Here is a 9879-nt window from a genome sequence, read left to right as displayed (position 1 = left end):
ATTTTAGATTATTTTCCTGAAGCCAGAAGTCGTTATTTTGGAAAATGTTATGTGGGGTCATCCCAGTTCCGAATACACTACATACACCGGGTGATAACCGGATATTCGGCAATCGTTCACAGTGAAACCACTTTTTATGTAACTTTTAGAAGAAAGAAATCAAAGTAAGAAGAATTTAGCGTGACCATTCATGCTCAGTTCTCCTCTATAATCATATCTAAAGAGATAACAGTGAATTTTTATAACGTGAATGTTTGTTGGTGTCCAAGGAACACGTAGAAATTTAAAAAAAAAACACCCAAATCCGCTCTGTTGGGCGGACTTTCAAAATTTCCTTCACTGTCTGATAATGCTTTACCAGATCCCGTGAAATTTTCATACAATTCAATGCTACATACATACGACCCAGACGAATCCTCTGGATAAAGCTTAACTCTTTCGGCCTGTTCTTACAAGCCGGGTTGGTTTTTGTTAGGTACCTTAGGTACTTTTCGGAACTTTTCGGTATTCTCTTCAGAGTTGGGTGGGTTTAAGCCCACGCACAGTGGTCTGGAACTGCATATAGTAGAAAAAAAGTCATTTTTTCAATTTAATGCATCGAGCAGGCACTTTTCGGAAATCATTTCTACAAGATTTAAACTACGTGAAAATGCATCGAAATGTTTGGGTTATTATTTTCTCAAAACACTATTCTCTACAAACTACCTTTAGGGACCATCCGCATTGGACAGGTTTTTGACGATTTTTTCATCTAGGAAGCAACCCCTAGGAGTTATAATTTCGCCCTGATTTCAATACTTTCCGAACACTGTGCCACGTCCACCTCCATCGCGTTAATCGTCCACCAAAGTTAGAAAAAATTCACACCAGTATGGAAGAATGAATAAAAAAAAACAAAGAACAAAAAAAAATTACTTAGCTGTTCTAAGCACCGAGGCAAACCGATGATTCTCCTTTACTTTCAGTTTCCTTAACCTCGTTGTAGCGAGTATCTTCCAGAGCTGGTCTTCTGTAACGCACAGCACTCCAATAGCAAAACGATGCGTCAACTATCAGCGATGAACAGCAACAAAAGACTTTGAGCACAGGTTGATTGGACCCAGGACTGCAAAAACGGGATCAGTTAACTAATTCCAGTTGTCTAAATATTTGTATATTTTCACAAAGCACAATCGAAACTCCGTTTGCTTTCGTAGCTTACTGCGATCATCACTTAGCTTCACAGTTTGAAGAACGGTCATGAATTTGTGTTAATATTGACCTTCATAACAACCAGATAAAACCAAAAATACATAACCTGTGGAGTTGTATGATAGTCCCTTTTAAAGCTAAGATAAATTTTCAAGCTGTTTTTTCATTTTGACCAGAGTTTGTTATGGCAACCCTGTCATGTAGGTTATGATTCTGGCTTATATAAAACTTGATGGTCGAAACATAGCCAGACAAATGCTATGATGGGTTTACTTAGGTTATGATAAGTTATGTTCTGATCTAATTATGAGAATTGGTTATGAAGAAGATTTTAAATACGTCCTAGGTTTTATGCTAAAACAACATGTCGTATTGGATAGAAAAATTGCAAACTTTTGTAATTATATCTGAAATCAGCATTTTCTTTTACGAGAATAACGGAACCACATCATAGTTTTGATAATCCAATGATAGATAGCGGCATACATTTAACAAAATACTCCAAATCATGGCATTTATTTAATGATCACCTGAGTTCAGAGGAGTTTTAATTTAAATTATGTATTCATTTCCTACAGGATCGTGCGTATCATTTGCGATAAAATTCGTGGCCGGTTTCACCATGAATATTTTATGGCATGCGTTTTCACATGCACGACAACAATTTAAAGGCAACAATATATTCATGAATCAATCAAGATAAAAATAAAACTTTTTACAATTTTGTTTCGACAGCACTGTCGGAAAAACCCCTGGTCGTAGAGAAATGAAACCAAGATAAAATTTAAAGCATCACACTTAATTTGATGAATATATCTCAGTTAAAGTTTCAAGGCCATTATGTGGTAAACAAATCGGGTTGTATAAAACATCTGGTCCTATGATGGAGCGTATATGAAGTTTGGATGACTGCAATATTGCTGGGCCAACTAGCCATACCACATGTTTGTAGTTGTTGTTAGTAGGTTATTATAGGTTATAATATGGTCGGCATTGAAAATTTTATGTTTTAGTTGTATCATATACTAAACAACTTTGATATAACTAATTTTGTTACTTGGGTTATGCTGCACTGAATCAATTCTGGAAATCCACATCTTATACCTACTAGAATAAAATTCAAGAATAGATCTCCCTAGAGAAGTACAATGCACGTAGGCAAAGTAGAAGAAGAAGTTGGCAGCAATTTTCGAAATGAAACCAAGTTGGTGGTTGGCCTTCTACTCGATAGAAATGCACTAGGTCTATTTAAAAAGTCAGCTTGTAGTTTAACTAAACGCCTGAATCCTTAATTCGGTCGACTAGATTCTAAACAATTTCATCGATGTAACAGTTGAACAGAGAAGGATTCTTCGTTCTCTGATATTAGATTACACAGCACTTCGCTATACTAATCACAAGATGATTCAGTTGACACCATTTGGTGAAGTTGTCTAATTTGCGAATGACGAGGTAAATTTACAAGTCATCCACATAAATCAGCACACGCCCGTTTGGTGGAATCAAAGAGACATCGGTGAAAAGAAAGAGCGAATAAAATTGGTCCTGACTTATTTTCTGGCGGAACACCACACTGCGGACTGAATTTTATTGATTTAGCCGATCCTATTTTTACGTACAGCTTTTGGTTTGTCAAGTAAGGCCTAATGCTCAAAATTTACCGCTAGAGAAACCAGGTTGTCGAAATTTGGCATCCAACATTTATTGGTTCAGCTTGTCGAAGGCAGCTTTACAGTCTGCATATATCTAATGAATTTGCGCTTCACTAATTATGTTGTTGATGCAGAAGAAAGTAAACTCGCACAGGTTTGACATAACAGAACGCTTGGGGAATAACGCATTTTGTTTTGTCTTCTTTCGTGTACACTGAAGTCATATACAAACAGTAAGAGATTGAAAATTGCTCGCAATGGTTCTACTAAAACATCGATGCCCTTTTTCAGCTCACACGATGGTATACGATAGGAATAAGAATTCGATCCCTGGAATTGTGAACTCCATTATGTTGCCTCGAACAGCAGAACGACAAAACATCGAGTAATGTGTGACAATCTGGTGTAAAGTGGATCAGTGAATGGAAATCCACCTAAAACTGCACTCCATTTAACGCGAGGGTGGTTGAAATCACCAAAGAGGATTATCTCATCATGGTCAAAACGGCTCATCTACATCATCTACAGTGGCCAGGTGCAGTCGACTAAGGTCGCAATTTTTGTTATACTCCGGTGAAATATATACAACACCAAGGAAAATAAGCTTATCGTCAAGCCACGTCTCGGTAAAAATGATTGCGTCATACGAAAGCTCTGATGATGTATTCAAAAACAACTCGGGAATTTTGGACTTCTACGGAAACTCTAAAATGCGACCCCCCTCGAAAAAGGGGGAGGATCATGTAAAGACAAATTGTTATTGTATCCTTGAGTATTGCTTACACTTTGTATATTACATTGAACAGATTTCAAATAAGTTAATATAACGTCGAGATAAACCTATTTCAGTATTATAGGGGAATCGGGGTAACATTGACTTGTCGCTGACATTTTACGTAGATCAGACACCTACCAATACCGAAAATTTCCGATTTCTCAAAAGTTCAAAATGGCGCCACTGTTGCACTGCAGGGATGTTACGGATGTGACTTTTCAGACATCTGCAGATGTGGATGCGGATGCAGATATATGCTTACGGATGCAGATGTAGATGAGGATGTCAATTTTCATGCGGATGTTCCGCATTCGTGGATGCGGATGCAGATATCCGTAGCATCCTTTGTGTTTTATTTTGCTTATTTCACATGACCATGTCCCTCCCCAGTGCAAAAGTTATTTAAGCGAGCAGTAAATACACCAAGGAAAATTTTTCTACAAAATTTTATGAAGCGATATTTTTTTTTTCAATATATCATGGATGCGGATGCGAGTACGAATGCGGATGTCAATTTTCATGCTGATGTTCCGCATTTGCGGATATCCGTTACATCCCTATTGCGCTGTTTAATAATCTCACGGATGTCACGTTCTTGAAAGAGACACGTATGAAAATTTTCCTAATGGTTGTTACCCCCAAGAGAAATAATAACACCACCTTTTTTCCCATATAACCGTGTCCCAGTCTAATATATACATAGTTTCTCAAAAAATTTTCAAATACTTTTCCCATGACATAACCAAATTTTAAGCAAACATAGAAGCGACGAACCCAGCCAGTAATTACCCGGTGTACTTTTATTTTTGCTGTGTAGTTTCTAGATGATTCTCATGCTTTGTCCGCTTTTTTGATGAATTTTCATTAATCTGGTGATAAGTTTTGACAAGAATGTTTGCAATGAAATCACATTTAATATATAGACAATATCATTTCAAGGCACTTTTCCCCTAAAGTGCTGAGGATGATCATTCGATACCGTTCATAATGACATTTTGAGTCATCGAAGCGTATCATTCCGTAAACATTTCTTCATTTTCAAATTATTTTTTATATATTTTCTTTCAGATAAAGCTCTCACGAAGACTCGAAATAAATTAATTCTCGATTAATCACACTCTCCGGGCGACACTTTTTCGTTTACCATCGCTAGTAAGACATGCACCTCAACCCACACCGGAATAATTGTGACTTGACCCCAAAACCCGCCTGACTGCGAACAGATTAGATCAAAACTCAGCAGAAGTCTGTTGTGCATGCGAACGTGAAAGAAAGCCATTGAATCCATGCCGCAGCATGAGGGTTCGCGATGTTTGATGCTGCAGCATATCGACTGGCAGACTGACAGACTCTGGCCACCACGGGAAAGCCGAACAGAGAAGACAAGCTTTAAAATGTCACCGTTTCTAGGTTACCAGCCATGAGCAGAGCAGCCGCGAGGCGGATGAAAGAATGAATTGTTGCTCCATAAAATGATATTGCTCAATCGATAGATGCAGGGCGCCTGCAGGAAAGTCCCGATCGGATCTAGCCTAACTGGCATTAATTGATTGCACGTTGCAAGGCTGTGTGGGAGCTGTCGGTTTAATTGACCCAATTGAGGATCCATGGTAACTTTCTCTTAGATAAAAAGTACAGTGATTTTGAAATATAGTAACTTAAATATACAATTTTAAATTCAAAATTCAAAGTCTAAATTTGAAGTCCGTCAGCTAGAAAAAAATCTATAGCACATGAAAAGCTACATTGTGACCACACCCTTTCATTTCATTTTACGGTTAGAAAACAGTACCAAAACTCCAACAGTGTGGGTGGCACTTCCAGCAAAACCCGCGAAACATCCCACAATCTCACGGTATGTCCCATACAGAAGTGGGACACGGTAATAAAAATGGAAATAAAGCAAGCTTCCGTCCCGTCGTGTACAAAAACTGAAAGAGTGCCAAATTTGGGTCAGCCGTACTTCTCTACTGCGCCCCGGGTAAATACCAGTGACAGCAGCACTGCCAGTTCCATTCGACCTGCAAGCTAGAAGTGTCAGTAAAACAAAAAAAAAACACAACAGAACGCAGCCAGCTGGAAGACATTACAACCAACAATCAACAGAGAGGCTGTTTTTTTTTACCCGAACACACTGTCGAAGCGATTGTAAGCTGTTGTCTTGTCCGTAAAAGTGAATAATCATCACAAATACCACCACAAACAATCGAAATCGTCATCATTGTTTTGCAGTGCTACTAAGTAGGCAACTGTCAGCACAGCGGCCATATTTTATAAGTTCGAGGTTACGTACGCGGAAAGCGAACGATCGTTGACACCAGCTGCGAACTATCCTGTGGAAACGGCTCGGCCGGTTTCGTGATGCCGGTGATGGCGCCTTAACTACCCCTACGAGGGAGAAGCTTTTTTCCATTCCGTACACGATCGAAACGCTAAAGCATCGCAGAATATCACGCCTATGGAGACGAGCAGGGGGAGGGGGTTAGAGAAGGGATGACTTGACGACGCACTTTTGTCGTCCAGGCGATCAGTAGCGATCATCACCGGTCGATTTAGTAGCCGTAGAACGGAGAGTGACGAGTGATGCAGGAAGCGATCGCCGTTCCGTTGTATGCTACGTACCTACTAGTTAAGGCCCCACTTTGCCCCAATATGGAAGGGGGTTACGATGAACCGCAACTTAAACTCGGCTCGGCGGGTTCAAGTTCACAAGCGGCCGGTGGCTTTTGTCGCTGTGTGACTTGTTTTGATTAGTGGCTGTATAATTATGGAACTCGCTACGCAACGCAGTTATACGGATTGTTTGCGCGAACCGTTTGATGGGAAATCCTCGATTTGTTGTTGGAATTTTAGATACTGTTTCAGTTATTAATTTCAATTAGAAAAAATGAAGTTCTCTCGATTTGAAAAGTTTGAGTAAAATTCGACTTGCTCGCAGCAAAGTATGCACCTCACACAATAAAACGCGTAATGAGCTCTCCTATGTAAATATTTCCGAATTTCTCACTACAGCAACAACACTCGTTAGAAACTGTTCTTAATTCACTCAACATCCAAAGCAAACAATAACTATAAAAAACAACCCGAGATATAAAAAAATATAATTATCTCGAAACCCATCATTGAGAGAAAGGTCTACTTTTTCTCCAATGTTAAGGTGATGGTTACGTGTGCCACATTAAATCAGGCAACGAAAATAGAAACTGTGCAGTTGAAAAGAAGAAAAAACAAAAACAACACTAGCGCAACAAAAAAAAACGGACGAACACATAAATAAAAAGAAAACAAAAACACCACCAGAAAGCCTCCAACCAATTCAACGATCACGGCCACTGCCAGCCACCGCCGCCGCCACCGGTTCCGTCGCACCGGTATTTCTCGTATCCACAGCACCGTTGCTGGGTGCCGGCTTGCTTGCTTGTGGAGTTAAGGTTACGGCCACGATTATGGTGTTATGGAAATGTTTCTCATATCTATCTACTGGCTGCAGAGATAAACAACAACAACACAACAAAAAACTAGTTTGGGCTTTTCTTTTCACCGCGTTGTTGTGGACTAGGAGTGTTGGTAATTGCTAAAAAGGCTTATACACCGAATGATTCTACACTGCGGCAAAAAATAGTCGACTTGAAAAGTGCGTTATATCTTGAACTTCAAACCTTTAAATTTATACCTTGAAAATTATACCTTGGAATATATACCTTCAAATTATAGGGTTTCGGCATAGCAGTCTTTTAACTCTAGATTTAGAACTGGTTGTTATTCGTCTCAACGTTTCAGCACTTGTTGGTGCCTTCATCAGGGGAAACTGTTGAGAGGTGTTGTTTATTATAATTTCACATTTTCAATATAAATATTACACTTACAATAATTGTATTGTTCTACGTCAGATGAGTTTCATCACTATAACTAACAATTTTCAAACTTTCGGTCAATTTTTAATAGCAGAATAAATTATACATTACATTAAAGGAAATCTAATTGGAAATTGCTAAAACCTATGCTTACATTTTTACACTTGGTGGTTGGTGAATTTGTTTAAACTATCGGAGTGATTAGGCGGAATTTCAGTTTTCTGTTTCAGTGTTGTCAACTGTTATACTTCTTTCGAGTCTATTTTTTAGTTTGTGTAAGATGCCCGCGTACGCTGTGTTGAGATGATCAACATCAACTCGACGGTTCACTATGTGTGGGGTACAGTAGTTTTTTACTGGGTACGGAGTTATAGAGTGTTTTATGTGAAAGTTACTTGTAATTTAGTTTTCATTATTTAACCTTTGTTAGTTGCATTTTGCAAGAAAACGTCGCACAGTGGGGCGACTCCATACAAAGGCTGGCCAAGCATAAAAAGTGTCCATAAATGCAACAAAAACTTGGTATTTACATAATTTTGGGGCGCTGAACACGAATTAGGCATCCATTTTTTGTTTGGGCCGTCCGCAAAGCACGAAATCCAATTTTTAATATTTTTTGGCACTTTTTTCCTTTTTTATAGAATTATATGATCTTTGACCACAAGTAGTGCCACCGGGCGTCCTCCCCATTGAAAAAAATAAGTAATTTATGGACGACCCCTCGAACTAAATAAATTTTGCCTAAATATATTTTTTTTTAAACTAAAACAACACAAGTAAAACAAACTAATTACAAATTGAAAAAATCATTATCAGCATCATCATCTTCCGCTGTGATCGGGAAAAATGACTTTCGCTGCAATTTTCATTTTTTCTAGTAATTTTGGATGTTTCATTGTTATATATGTATCGTATATATGTTATCTCCCTAATCCGGTTTCTATGGTTGAAAACGGACAGTTAAATATATGTATAACACCATGGATTGACAACTTACTAGACATTGAATTAGGTGGTGCCGCTGAAGTTGAAGGCAGTTTAGCTCTGAACGTCGTACGAGGTAGGCGAACTTGAGAACACAGCGTGTGAAGCGAAACTACTATTGTCATCGGGCAGATAGCTCTGGCTATTGTGTTCAACCCTTTTGTTTAACTGTGGAGCGACAGTGCTACTGCACTGGATTAATCGGAACTTGTGCAACAAGGTTAGAATGGAACCACCACGTGTTCGAGTAAATGCCATGCGAATCCAGTTTGGACGGGGAACCACTGAACCTAAGGACGATGAGATTTTCTCATTCTTCAAATCCACGTTGAAGTTGGTAAGCGAAGAACTTCTTTGCATGTACCGGGAACAGAGTGAATTTTGCATCTATGTGAAATTCAAGACGGAAGAACTTCTACTGGCTACGCTGGATCGTCTACCTGGTACTGTGACATTCACTTATCATAATGAAATAGCCATTCCGGTTACCCTTACGTCAGCGACTAGCTGCGGCTATGTGCGGCTATCCAACATTCCTCCGGAAGTTGAGGACCGAGAAATTGCTATGGTCCTATCAAAATTCGGAAAAATTCAGCGACTCGTCAGAGAAAAATACTCGGCTGATACAGGTTTTCCTATTTGGTCGGGTGTACGTGGTGCCCATATGGAAATCACAAGTGAAATTCCAGCGGCAGTTCATGTCAGGAATTATCAAGCGCGAGTTTTTTATCCAGGACTGAGAAACAAATGCTTCACGTGCGGCAGCCTGGAGCACCAGAAAGCCGAGTGTCCAAATAGACATAACTCCAATCTACGAGCGACTGGATCTTCTTTCAGGGACGTGCTAGCCGGCCCTTTGCGTTGAAACAGGTCAGTCATAAGGATGGGAACATACCGGAGCAGAGTCAAATGGTAGTCATTGGGAAGTTAAACACTCGGCAACGTGCTGAGCGTATCGCAGAACGGATGAAGACACGTGAAGATGCAGAAAATGGTGAAACCGAGGAGATTGTTCTCAAAAATCCGGATGCTGCTGCTGTTGAGGTTGGTAATACAGCTCAGGCTGCTGATACTGTTGTTGATGGTGCTGTTGGAGGGGCTGATGTTCGAGCTGCTGCTGATGGCGATGCTGCTATTGATGTTGATCCGGTTACCGGTGAAGGAGAGCTCGATGCTGATGGGAAAAATTTGGAACCGATGGAAATATGGAAGGTTCAAGAAAGGAAGCGCGCAAGAAACCAAAAGGTGGATCCCGAAAGAGGCAAAGAATCCCTGTCGGAGTCGGACTTGTCGGCGACAGAGGTAAGGAAAAGTGCTAGATTCACAGCAGTTCCAAGCTCTCATAAGTTTTTGCGACCGCTAGCGACAATTACTCAAGAACGCTCACGCTCAAGGTTGAGTTAGACAGGAGGAAAGGAACGTG

The sequence above is a fragment of the Wyeomyia smithii genome, chromosome 3, assembly GCF_029784165.1.
Source record: "Wyeomyia smithii strain HCP4-BCI-WySm-NY-G18 chromosome 3, ASM2978416v1, whole genome shotgun sequence".
Lineage (NCBI taxonomy): Eukaryota > Metazoa > Arthropoda > Insecta > Diptera > Culicidae > Wyeomyia > Wyeomyia smithii.
The sequence above is the reverse complement of the archived record's forward strand: the minus strand, read 5'-3'. Positions refer to the sequence as shown.